General features: G+C 36.8%; 1 pseudogene; it reads right to left on the bottom strand.

Annotated features, from left to right (window-relative positions):
- Positions 1 to 4,146: 4,146 nt before the first annotated feature.
- LOC113294195 lies at positions 4,147 to 10,992 on the bottom strand (annotated as a pseudogene).
- Positions 10,993 to 12,958: the final 1,966 nt, after the last annotated feature.

A 12,958-nucleotide genomic window follows, 5' to 3' on the forward strand; every position in this document is an offset into this window, starting at 1 on the left:
TTAAAAACATTGTCCTAGACAATGTTTTGTTCGGTTACCTGCAGAAATATACCAGGTAACCAAACCCAACACTGGAACTTCTGATTTTTTTTTAGTGTTGAGTTCGGTTATACCTCAAATTCTGAATCTAACCGAACTTTAGCTCTGAGACAACAATGTACTTGATCTAACTCAAGGAACGACTATTTTTATATCCGTTATACACCTCAATGGTATATATGTGTCTCATAGTTACCATTTGTTTCAAAATTTCATAAAAATGGTAGTTCCTAGTCATAAATTTACTCTAGAAAAAGATCTTTCTCTTTGTAGAAACTACGTACTATGCTATCCAAAGAGGGGTGACGAACGAAGAGTGAATGGTATTATGAGTAATAGTTTTTGGAGGAAAATTCATGAGAAATTCTACTTTGACACAGGTAACCCTCATAACCTTGACCAAATGGCTTTGTTCATTCGATTTCAAAAGATTAGAGAAAGAGTTGTGGAATTTGCCTTTATTTCGGATTGTAAGGAGGAATCGACTTCGGGGAGAAACATACGAGGAAATTGTTTTAACATCAAAAAATGAATGGCGACGATGGAAAAGAAAGGATTTCAAATATGAAGATCATTTCCACATCCTTAAAGACTTTTTCAGAGCGCGTATGGGGTATTAAGTGTTATGTAATTTAATTTTGGCAATGTCCTGTAATTTCATTTCCTAACCGGAGTTATGTCATGTAATAGTTCGAAGATGTCCTGTAATTTCATTTCTTAACCGAACTTATATAGGATGCATTTCAAAAAACACAAAAATATGACCAAATAACCCAAAAATAAGACCAAATTCCAAAAAACACAATTTTTCATTCTTATGTTCATGTTCAAAGCATACTTAGTCTAACTAATGGTACATTTAATCAGCCTCAAGTGAAATTGTTCCTCAGTGTATAATTTTTTCCGATTCCCGCAAAGCTTTTCACATCTCCCTGTTATGTTCATACATAATGCACCAACCCAACATTGTGTCGGGGTTAAATTCATTCCAATAAGAGTGACTGCATATCGGAGGAAATGGAAAATTTTCTTGTAACCGGAAACCGATAAAATGGTTGTTTTCAATCAATGCAATCACCACTCTTCTACGTCTAAGTTGCTCGACACATATGGTTGTTTTCGGAGTATATGTGAAACTAGCACCTTTTGAGAAATAGTGAACCACGCAATTGAATGTGTCGTCAATTAAGTACCCACGCAATCACCATAGACTTCATCATATTGCAAACACACACCTCATCCGGATTAGTTCCCCATATGTCGATCAAATTCACCTCAACCATTAAAATCTTAATGCAAGCATGTGAAACATTATAGTGTAGTCCCTTGAAAAACCGAAGGTCCTCCGTTTTCTTGATGTTATCACCTTTGTCTACAATCTTTTTGTACTTCATGATGCGGATTTTTTGAAACTTCTCTTTAATTCTCTCAATATCGCGGTTGAAGTAACTCTCCATTGCGTTAAACACAACCACAAAATTATCGACACATCCAAAGAGATTTTTCTTCAACCGGTGGTGAGCCGATTCTACCAAACTTGTGTCTTGATTCCCAAAGTGTTTATGGTGGTTTGTAAAAGCATAAACGAAGCGCTCTTTGTGCGGTTCCAACCATTGCTCCACCACATACGTTATTATATCCTCCGGATATTCGGGGATAGACCAATATTCTCTAAATTCAGCAAGATTTAGATGATACTCTTTTTCGGTGAGAGACCAAGCCAATGCCTCCCATTCCCCAGAGAAGGCAACCCATTTCGCATGATTTATGATGTATTGTTTATCGAATGCCTCTTTTGCATCCGCTTGTTCATCTTCCGGTAGCTTACTAATCTCTTCCAATCCTATCCTCTTAGGTGGACAAAGTTGAGGATTGCACCTATTCATAACATTGCACCATATATGAAATGTACAAAGCATATTATTTGCCAATAGGGAGACTTTCTCTATTGCATTCATCAATGCTACCTCATTGTCGGTCCCGATAACCCCGGGGATATCATCATCTCAGTAGATCGCCTTCACTTGTTGTAGCGCCCAAGTGTAACTTGGTTCTTTCTTGTCCTTTAGAAAACAAAAAACAATGGTAAATGGTGACTTCGTCAACTTACGATCAACAATGTTCAACAATGGCATCTCGTATTTGTTTGTCTTGTAAGTGCAATCCATTATAAGAACTTCATGGAAGGATTGAGCCAATTGAACACTCTTCGGATGAGCAATGAAGAGATGAGTTATTTCTTCTCCCGGACCTACTTTCTTTTGAACCGCGTAGCCTTTCTCTTGAGCCAAAGAAAAAAATTGTTGCATTACTTGTCTATCCTTCCATTCATTCCTTTTAATTGTATCAATTGCATTGGAAATGTAAATGGTTTGCAAACCTGATACGTTATCCAGGTTATCTTCCTTTAATAAGTGAAGCATAACAGTAGGTGGAATACTCATTTTCCCATACTTAGCAATTTTTCCATTTCTTGAGGAGTGAGCCTTGCGGCCATTGCATGTCCTTCAAGATCTTCCGGACGAGGGTGGTTATGTCGACCTACCACCTTATCCATAGCTAGAAACCATTTCTTCGTTAATTTGCTCTTGCTAAATACTAGCTTGAACAAGCATTTAATTTTCTTTGAGCATGTTGTGTTCTTCCTGGTCGTCTTTCCTTTATACTCATAACCCTTCCTATTGTGACTAACATCGGGATATCTACTTCTCTCACAAACCATTTCAAAACGAGTTTGGCTTTCTTTTCCATTCAAAACTAGGACGCAATTGACTCTCTTAGCATGTTCTCTAGCCCAATTCTTTGCATCAATAGGCAAGTCAAATACCAACTCAATAGCATAGTGATGAGATGTATCTTTGAACAAAATATTAACGGGAGAAGGTTGATCATCCATTGGTATAGGTTGGCTTTCCATCTACAAGAAATGTAAAAACATCAATTGGAATAACATTAGAGTTCGGTTAATTGTAAACTTTATCGCAATAACCGAACTGAAGGTTCGGTTTATAAAGTAAAGTTAACATATAACCCAAAAAGTAACAAATAAAACGTTCAGTTACTTCTTATTTTATATAGATAACCGAACATTACACTGTAACTTCAGATATTTTTTTTTCCTAAGTTCGGTTATTTACGCTGTTATTTCGAGTTTGCGAAATAACCGAACTTAATACACTAAGTAATTTCTAATATTACGTAGAGTTCGGTTATCTAGTTCGTAAACATGCAGTTTGCGGAACAACCGAACTTTGTACACTAAGTTAATTCTTATTTTTACGTAAGTTCGGTTAGTTATTGGTTACGTACCAACCGAACTTTGTACACTAAGTTAGATCTAATTTTTACGTAAAGTTCGGTTTGTTAATTTGTAACGAATCAACCGAACATTACACTGAAATCTCGGTAACCTGCGTGTTTGGAGAAAGTAACCGAACAACACTTTCAGGTGAGTTCGGTTACTTCCGTGTATAGCTAAAGCAACCGAACTGCACTTCCAGATGAGGTTGGTTAGCTGTTCTTGACATAGTGTAACCGAACTAGCCCAAATCCACTTTAAAAATTTACATTTTTAGGAAAGTTTTGACCAATTAAACATACATTATCTAAGTTGGAGCATACCTTGACACCCAAATACTCTTTCTCCGGTTGTGGTTGATAAAATCCATCATATTCATCTTGAGATTGAGTTTTGGGAAGAATAGAAGCACCATCTAAGAAATAACTCATATCCGGATCATTGTGGATATTAACAAATACTCTAGGAGAGGATGGAGATGAAGAATCAAATGAGTTTTCATCACTTGAATACCTAAACTTAGTGAATCGGAAAAAAAATTTATTTTCCATGTTTTTTCCTTCATCTTCTCTAACTTTACTCTCTCTAAAATTCTACTCATCTAATAATCATACCATCTTTTAATATAACCTCACTAATTATTATTAACTAAATCATTTAACTAATCATAACCTAAAATTAATTATTAAGGTAGTTTAGGTATTAATATAAATATCAGATATGGGGTGACCTAGATTTACTTCTAATGTCTTTACCCAAAATAAAACAATGGTCCCCCAAAAAAAAGCTGGTCCCCAAAAAATCGTTCTTCAAGAAGCATCCTCATCTATGCCACCAACACCCCCCATGTCAGGTCCAACACCACCTTGATACATTTTAGTGATGATTGGGTTGCAAAGGCTCTCCATCTCTTTCATCTTGTCATCAAATTCTTCCTCCTCCGCAAGCTGGTTGGTATACTGAATAGCAGATTCAATAGCATCCTCAATTTTCTTCTCGTCAGCTGGTTCTAACTTCCCAGCGGGACATTGGCTGGTTGATCGATGAAGAAAATGTGAAGGGGGATTTGGATCAAGATTTCAGCGGTGGCGGCAGATTTGGGAAGATGTTTAGGGTTGTGTTATTGGGAAGGACTTTTCCTTGGGATGGGTCTCTATGGGATTTCATTGCTTTTAAGGGAAAGTGGGGTTTTCTAAAGAACCCTCATTTTGGGCATACCTAAATCTTTCTAGGCATACAAAACAATAGTCCCATCTTGGGTGACCTTATAAGGGGTATCCTATGGGTAGTTCAATTCCCTATATACCCTTAATACAAAAATCTAAAATAAGTTTTTTAAAAAATTAAAATCATTTTCCCTTAACATCTCTTCTTCTTCCTCCTCCTCTAGCCGAACTATTCCCCCTCCTGCAAAAAAAAAAAATTCATCATCATGATTAATTGTCGATTCGTAAAATTTTGATCGTCGATTAAACTCAACCACATAATGACTCGTACAAATAAAATCAGGTACTAGGAAAACCAAATCGTCTTCTAATCCATCAATTGAAGAAGAAGAACCAATTGAAGATGAAGGTGTAGAAACTGAAAATCAACCACCAAATGAACCAGAAATTGAACCAACTGCATCTCCAACTCCGGAAATGAGGATAAGAAAGTAAGTTTTACAATCCCAATCTCCTATTTGATATTTTTCATCGATTAAATGACGGTTACACTGTTGGGTTTGGCTCCAAATTGAGTTGCGTTTTTAGCCGAACTGTTCTTTAAAAAAGCTTCCTGTAAGTGTATATGAACAGTTCAGCATGAAATTTCATGAAATTTCAAGCCGAACCTAGTCACAGATAGAGATGCATAGGGGTTCGGCGTATTCGATAATCATAATATGTGTCGAACCTAGCACATTTACGAGGTTCGGTTATTACGATATTCTCAATATGTGCCGAACCAATAACAATATTTTAACCCAAAAAATAACAAATTGATGTTCGGCTCATACGATTTTCGGAACATAAGCCGAACCAGTAATTATTTTTTTTCCGGGCTATTCAGGATGTTGTTCGGCTTACTATGAAACTTTCATATAAGCCGAACTAGTGTCTAGCAAAAGGGTTGGAATTGAAAATTATACGTTCGGCGCATGCAGTAAACAGATTCAGTGAGCCGAACCGTTCATCAATTGGTAGATTCGGCTCATAGATGTGAGCCGAACCTCAACTTGTTTCGCCGAACCATGATCCAAAAAATCATCTAAACAACCTTTATAATTCTGAAAATTATCTTAATCACTAAACAAAATATTTAATCACTAATCAATATTACTAACACTAATACGTAAAGGGCAGATTTGCCATTAAAAAAAATTGGGTTAAGGAGTAATCTAATTTTTCTATTTCACAACCTTTTGTCTCTATACAGTATGCCTAGTAAGATTTCAGTATGCCCAAAATCAGGGTTCCTTCTAAATGGCCTTTTATTTGGTCCATGGGGTGTCTAATTGTTCATGTTAGACGTGGGGTTATCTTCTGTTGTACACGGGCACTCACTCTTTGTGAGTTGCACTTGTATCTCTCATTGTTAGCTTTCCAGTGCATGGTGGTATTTACAGCTTTGTAATTTGCCAACTTTCCTAATACAATTTTATTTACCGAGCAAAAAAAAAAACTTCCCAGCGATCATTTTGACCTTGATAGTATTCCTCATTTTATAAGCACAGTTCTCCAAAGCATTGTTCAACTCTATTTTCTACTTGTGCTGTCTTGTACTTCTCCTACACCATCTTATCAATCTTCCTTTATCATTAGTGATTGTGATTTTGTTTTTCTGCCCTGTAGTTTTATTCTCAGCAGAAACATTTAAAATACCATTTGCATCAATGTCAAAGCTAAAAATGATCTGAGGGACACCACAAGGCGCGGGTGGAATTCCAGACAACTTGGATTTACCAAGCAAGTTGTTATCCTTGGTTCGTTCCCTTTCGCCTTCGTACACCTGAATTAACACTCCAGGTTGGTTGTCTGCGTAGATAGAGAAAACTTGCTTCTTCTTCGTACATCTGAATAGTGGTGTTTCTTGGAATCAATGTATTCATTACCCCTCCAGCTGTCCCGAGCACAAGGGGGAGAGGAGTAACATACAGCGGAAACAATCCATCCAAGCTCTGATTAGCTTCACCACTCAAAACCGCAGCCTGTGTTGGATTATCTTCAACATAGAAGTCATTAACAAGCTGGTTAGGACAAGATTAAGAAATTGATGTAATCTTAAGAGAATTAGAAGTCATCTAGTTCTAAGAAAAGGAAAGACATGTAATAAGGTAATAGGACTAGGAAAAGGAATTCATAGTTCTATATATATATGATCACCAAAGTTGTGGTTGATCATATGAACAAGATTAGAGCTTGTGTTTAGTTTTGAGAGATTTTCTAAACATCAATAAAGAGAGTTGTCTTTATATAAGCTAAGTTTCATCTTGCAGTTGCCATTAATTGGTATCAGAGCTAGTTTCTGAGCCATGGAAAACGAAACCACCATTGTGGGTGCAAAAAAGTTCATGCCACCATCAATACAAGTTCCAATCCTCAACGCCACAAACTACACAGTATGGGCCATGAGAATGAAGGTACTGATCAAAATCTACAAAGTTTGGGAAACAATTGATCCTGGTACGTTGGACCCAGACAAAAACAATGTTGCCATTGGATTACTCTTTCAAGAAATACCAGAATGTCTTGTTCTACAAGTTGGTGAACTTCAAAGAAAATTTGGGTTGCAATAAAGGCACGTAATCTCGGAGCTGATCGAGTTAAAGAAGCCCGTCTACAAACCTTAATGTCTGAATTTGAAAGAGTGAAGATGAAAGACACTGATACTATTGATAGCTTTGCTGGAAAGATATCAGAGATAGCCTCAAAAGCTGCGTCACTTGGACAATCCATAGATGAAGATAAACAGGTAAATAAGTTTCTCAATAGTTTACCAAGATCCAAGTATATTCATATCATAGCTTCTCTCGAACAAGTCTTAGATTTAAAGAAGACTAGATATGAAGATATAATTGGAAGATTGAAAGCATATGAAGAGAGAATCCTTGATGAAGAAAACAATGGAGAGACTCAAGGAAAACTCTTGTACACAAACTCTTACCAACAAAACTCTGCGACAAGAGGAAGAGGTCGTGGAAGAGGAGGTAGAGTAAACAGAGGCCGAGGAAGGGGAGGAAGGTTTAACTCACAAGATACAACAACAAGTCAGAATGATCAAAACCAAGGGAAAGAAAGGAAGGATAGATCAAACATTATTTGTTACAGATGTGATAAAACAGGATACTTCTCCTCTGTATGCCCTGAAAGAATACAAAAGATGGAAGAAGCAAACAAGAATGATACAAGGGAAGCAGATACAGCTCCTTTAATGCACGAAGTTGTATTCTTAAATGAAGGGAAACTAATACCAAAGAACTACGAATCAAAGGATGGAGAAAAAGGAATTTGGTATTTAGATAATGGAGCCAGCAGTCACATGACTGGTAAGAGACACTACTTTTCTGAACTCAATGAGAAAATCAAAGGACAAGTGAAGTTTGGGGATGGATCTTCTGTAGAAATTGAAGGGAAAGGATCAATTCTATTTCAGATCAAGACCGGAGAACAGAAGCTTGTAACAAACATCTACTTCATCCCAAACTTACAAAGCAACATTCTAAGTTTATGACAAGCTACAGAAGTTGGATGTGATGTTAGAATACGACAAGACTATCTGATAATTCATGAACCAAGTAGAAGACTTTTAATTAGAGTCTCACGCTCACAGAATAGACTCTACAAGATAAGTCTCATGATTGGAAGGCCATTGTGTCTGAATATGAACTGGAAAGAAACTAATTATGGACCAAGTAGGGATCCAGGAATGTTTCACATGATATGGGGTCAAGTAATTGATGAAGGCAAAGAACCCATAATCATCAATACCAATGGAAACAATGATGTTAATCAAGAAGAAGAAGAAAATAATGAAAACACTGAGAATAACGAAGAAGAAGAAGAAGAAGAAGAAGAAGAGGAGATCGATGAAATAACTCAACCCATTCCACTAAGAAAATCAACAAGACAGATACAAAATACACAATATCTAGGTGAGATTATGCTACTTTCTGTAAATGATGAACCAAGGAATTTTCAGGAAACAAAGGTCTCGACTAAATGGACACAAGCATGTAGAGAAGAAATTATTTCAATTAACAGAAACGAGACTTGGTTTCTAGTTGATAGGCCAGGTGGGGTAAAAGTGATTGGCCTCAAGTGGATCTTCAAGGTTAAAAGAAATGATGATGGAACTATTAACAAATATGAGGCAAGACTTGTAGCTAAGGGATACGTTCAAGAATCAGGCATAGACTTTGATGAATTTTTCGCACCAGTTGGTGGACTAGAGACAATTCGTCTCTTAATAGCAGAAGCTGCATCAAACTCTTGGGAAATACATCATTTAGACGTAAAGACGGCCTTCTTGCATGGTGAACTAAGTGAAGATGTGTATGTTGAACAACCAGAAGGTTTCGAAGTAAATTGACAAGAATATAGAGTTTACAAGTTGAAAAAAGCTCTCTATGGTCTAAGACAAGCCCCTCGAGCCTGGAATACAAAGTTATATCAAATCTTAAAAGGAATGAGATTCATAAAGTGTTCCAAAGAAACTTCTGTATACAGAAAAGAAGAAAAGGGGAAACTACTAGTAATTGCAGTCTATATAGATGATCTATTTGTGACTGGCAATTCTGTCAAGGTGATCTGTGAGTTCAAGAAAGATAAGTCATCTAAGTTTGAGATGTCTGATCTTGGGAAACTCACATATTATCTAGGCATAGAAGTTCATCAAGGGATAGATGGAATTCAGATCAAACAAGAAAGATATGCAAAGAAAATTCTACAGGAAGCAGGACTTGAAACTTGTAATCCAACAAGAATTCCAATGGAATTTGGACTGAAAATTTCAAAACCACAAGAGGAGCCTGAGATTGATTCAACAATTTATAGAAGAAATGTTGTATGCCTAAGATACTTATTTCTCTGTGGGAGTAGCAAGCCGTTATATGCAGAGTCCACGCAAGTCTCATGGTGATGTAATAAAGCAGATATTGAGATATCTAAGAGGAACAATCAGCTGTGGATTGAAGTATGGTCGAGGAGGATCAAAAGGAATTGTTGGGTATAGTGACAACAGTCATAATATTGACCAAGATGATGGAAAAGGTACAACTGGTCATATATTTTATCTAGGTGAAGCACCTATTACATGGTGTTCACAGAAGCAAGACACTGTAGCCCTCTCATCCTGTGAAGCTGAGTTTATGGCCGCAACAGAAGCAGCTAAACAATCAATATGGCTTCAAGAACTGTTGGGTGAAATCAAAGAAAGAGAACCTGAAAAGTTCCCATCAACATTGATAATAAGTCTTCAATTGCACTCACTAAAAATCCAGTGTTTCATGAGAAGACGAAACACATTCACAAAAGGTATTATTTCATACGAGAATGCATCGAGAAGGAGGTCATTAACGTTGAACACATACCAGGAACTGAGCAGAAAGCAGATATATTGACAAAGGCATTACCTCGGATCAAGTTTGAAGAAATGAGACAACTGATTGGAGTACAAGATATGTCACAAGCACAGTTGAAGATTAAGGGGGAGAATGTTGGATTAACTTCAACGTAGAAGTCACTAACAAGCTGGTTAGGACAAGATTAGGAAATTGATGTAATCCTGCATTTTTGAACTGTTTTTTGCTGGATCTTTGAACCCAACCTGACTCAACTGAGCCAGACTCGCATATACATGAATAAGTTCTTAACAAGGCGAAAGATTATGTTCACATTCTGTTCAAATCAAATCAACCAGCCAGATTTAGATAAGTCTCGCTCGGTATAAGCCAGTAGTAAATTCTGCATTATGCTAAATCAGCCAATCTGCCTCGGCCAAGTCAAGCTAGAGAAATCTAGTTCAAGTCATACAGATATGCATGTTTCAACACATTGAGTCATACAATAACATCCAACATGCAAAATCAGCCAATCTTGCCTCAAACGAGTCAGACACTAATCACCCAAACCAAACTCTAACAAAATTCACAAATCACTGAAAGAAACATTAGCAAAGAATCAGAAATCTACTGAAGACAGTGTTAACAAGATTCATAGTTCATACTTCATAGCAACTTGATTCTTAGCAGCATCACCAAACAAACATTCAGTATCAGTAAACGCAACATAAGAAGGCGTAGTCCTATTTCCTTGATCATTAGCAGTAGTCTCAACTCTATCATGTTGCCATACTACACATGAATATGTTGTACCCAAATCAATATCAACTGCGGGCCCTTCCTGCCATTCTCTAATACTATATTTATGAAAACTCACAAACAAAAAATTTGCTTAGAAAGAAAAAAATTGTTTTAGGAAAACTAGCAGAATTTTGTTTTGAGAAAACTAGCAGAAGTGAGGGGTTCTGATTGTTTATTTAAGAACTTTCTGGTGGTTTCTATCTAATAAATGTTGTGTATCCACAGAGGCAGAGAGCTTATAAACTTTTTCACCTGAGAGCTGACCTCTGATTAAAACATCCAAAGCTTGGCTAGCTGACAAAACTGAGCTCATGATTTTTCACGGGGATCTCTCTCGCCGTTGACGGTAGAGAAAAGAAAATGGTTTCAGGAAAGCAGTACAGACTACAATAATGGTTTATGAAAAATTGAAAATGTTCTGTTACTAGTGTATCTATCATAGAAAGCAGTGAAGACTACAGATTGCTAATACAAAATTAGAGTACCAGTGAGACCCGTTATTGCAATTTAACCTCCATGATAGGAAGATTGACTGGTAAAGCAAATCCAAACCACAACAACCAGGTTGATGTGACGCAGACAAAGATGTAATAAGTGTAAATAAATGAGCTAGATGGCTGCATTGTTATGACTTATGACAGTTTTCAAAGCTTGGGAGAATACAATTCGTAAAGATACTAAAGATGTTCAATGGAAATCATCTCAGCGCAAAAGGCACGGTCAAAACGAGAGGAAAAGAAGCATATGTGAGAGGAATATCATCTCACCACAAGTGGAAGGTTGCATCACGGTGTTAAAATGTGATCAGGCTGCCGGAAATTGGCAACATAGTCTCTTATATGCATGGGATTGTTGTGCTCATAATGCAGTAACTCATCTCTGTGAAACTCAAACAAAATACCAATGTTAACTAGCAAAACATAGTAACATACCAGTAATGGAGCAAGCTACTTCTGTTGTTGCCTTGCTGGGTTCGAAAAATTGGCTTAGTGATTACAAGCTTAGCAAAGTAGTGAGAAAAAGCAAGAAAGATCACGCCATTACATGAAGTTATGAACCAAGAAAGCTAATAACAATACCAGTAAAACTAAAATAGTTATTGAGGTAGTGAGATATCAAGCAGTTTTTAAAACTAAAACTAGACAGTGGATCATTCTCTTCTTTCATCTTTGATTCCAGTATAAAAAGCATGAAAGCATAGAGTAGACTTATATAAACTATTTCTAGCAGTGCACAATCAACAGTTTGACTTGCTTGTTTTTTGGCCCACAACCATTAAAGACTCAGAAAAGAGCTATTCTACATTCCTTAAAAGATTTGAAGTCCTCCCATGTGTACCAAAGGTAGAAGTCATAGCTTCTATGTCCCCCTTGTTAATTGTTATATGGAAGATCCCCTCCACATCGTTAGAAAAATTAGAGCTTCTGCCTGCTTTAGAAATTAGATCCCTGTTCCTTGTTGACATTTCTGGACTTCTAACCATTTTCCTGCACAAATTCATAAAATTAGACCCCATGCCTGCAACATTACCATTTGAGAAAGTATGAAAAATCCGCATTAAGTTTGAGGCAGTTAGGTGGAGGAGTGGAATTTGAATGTTGTGACTAAGAGTGTTATTTCTATCATAGCTAAATGATTTCTGCTGAGAACCTGCAGCATTAACATGAAAAATGGAATAGTTGCCAAGCTAGAGTTGTTTGAGTTGAATCGCTTGTGTGCCTAGTAGCCATGTTGTCAGAGAATAATAATGTTCCACGCATTGCTAGAATAGAATTAGTTTCAAAGTTTAAACCATAGAGCTTTTGCATGGTGACAGTGAATTCAAACACGAAAGAGAGTTTCTACTGCATCATCTGTTCTTCTATAAGGGAACTATTTTGACTACTGCTGCTGCTATGTTGAGAAAATTAAAGCTTGTATAGGAAAACAAAGGTACCATAGGAAAATCAGAAACGGCAAGGGGAACACATAAGTCAAACATACTATAGCTTTACATAATTCCGTATATTTTTGGAGGGACTAGGAAAATCATACAAGCTGGTATTTATTGGTATAAACAAATTCAACAAACCTAGTGCCAACTGTTACAGGTTAGCCATTGTTTGCGGATAATGTCAATGTCCAAGTCACCAATTATCATGTATCTCCTTCAAAATTGGATGATCCATCTTAAGACGGTAATGATGAAAATATATCGTAATGCCATTGTTATTAGACTCAGTAACATCCCCAGCAACTCTTGTTGTATGAGACACGAGGCGAGGCGCCCACGCAAGGCA

This window comes from Papaver somniferum, chromosome 7 (assembly GCF_003573695.1).
Source record: "Papaver somniferum cultivar HN1 chromosome 7, ASM357369v1, whole genome shotgun sequence".
Classification (NCBI taxonomy): domain Eukaryota; kingdom Viridiplantae; phylum Streptophyta; class Magnoliopsida; order Ranunculales; family Papaveraceae; genus Papaver; species Papaver somniferum.